This window comes from Carlito syrichta, unplaced genomic scaffold (assembly GCF_000164805.1).
Source record: "Carlito syrichta isolate Samal-C Ts95f unplaced genomic scaffold, Tarsius_syrichta-2.0.1 Scaffold303314, whole genome shotgun sequence".
NCBI lineage: Eukaryota > Metazoa > Chordata > Mammalia > Primates > Tarsiidae > Carlito > Carlito syrichta.
In genome coordinates, this window is record NW_007247410.1 from 397,852 (window position 1) to 398,317 (window position 466).

The following is a 466-nucleotide window of genomic DNA, read 5'->3' on the forward strand; positions in this document are numbered from 1 at the left end:
CCGGTAAGGACGAGGCGGCCCCCGGCTCTGCGCTGCATGTGCAGGAGTGCAAAACAAAGTACGCCGCGCCGACCCTCCACCCCCCCTCCCCACCAAACTCCGCGCAGAAGGAACTTTGCTTTGGTTTGGCTGGGGGGTGATTGTGTGCTAGAGTGGGGGTGGGGTGGCCGGAGTGGGGAAGAGCGACATGAAACTTCGTTGCAAGTGGGGCAGAGCCATCTCCTTCGCGGGAGAAAGCCCCGGGGGGGGGAGTGAAAGGTGCGTGTGTGTGTCGAGGGTGGGGGGTTAAGAGGAGTGACACTGCCCCATCAAGCCAGCTCTGCTCCGTGCGTGCTAAGGGACGGGCTCCCGGAGTCTGTTTCTAATTTCTGCAAATAATTGTGGAGATGGTGTGGTTAGAGGCCGCCCAGAAGAATGTGTCTGTGTAAGGGCTCGGAGAAGAGGGGGTGGGGGTGGGGATGGGGTG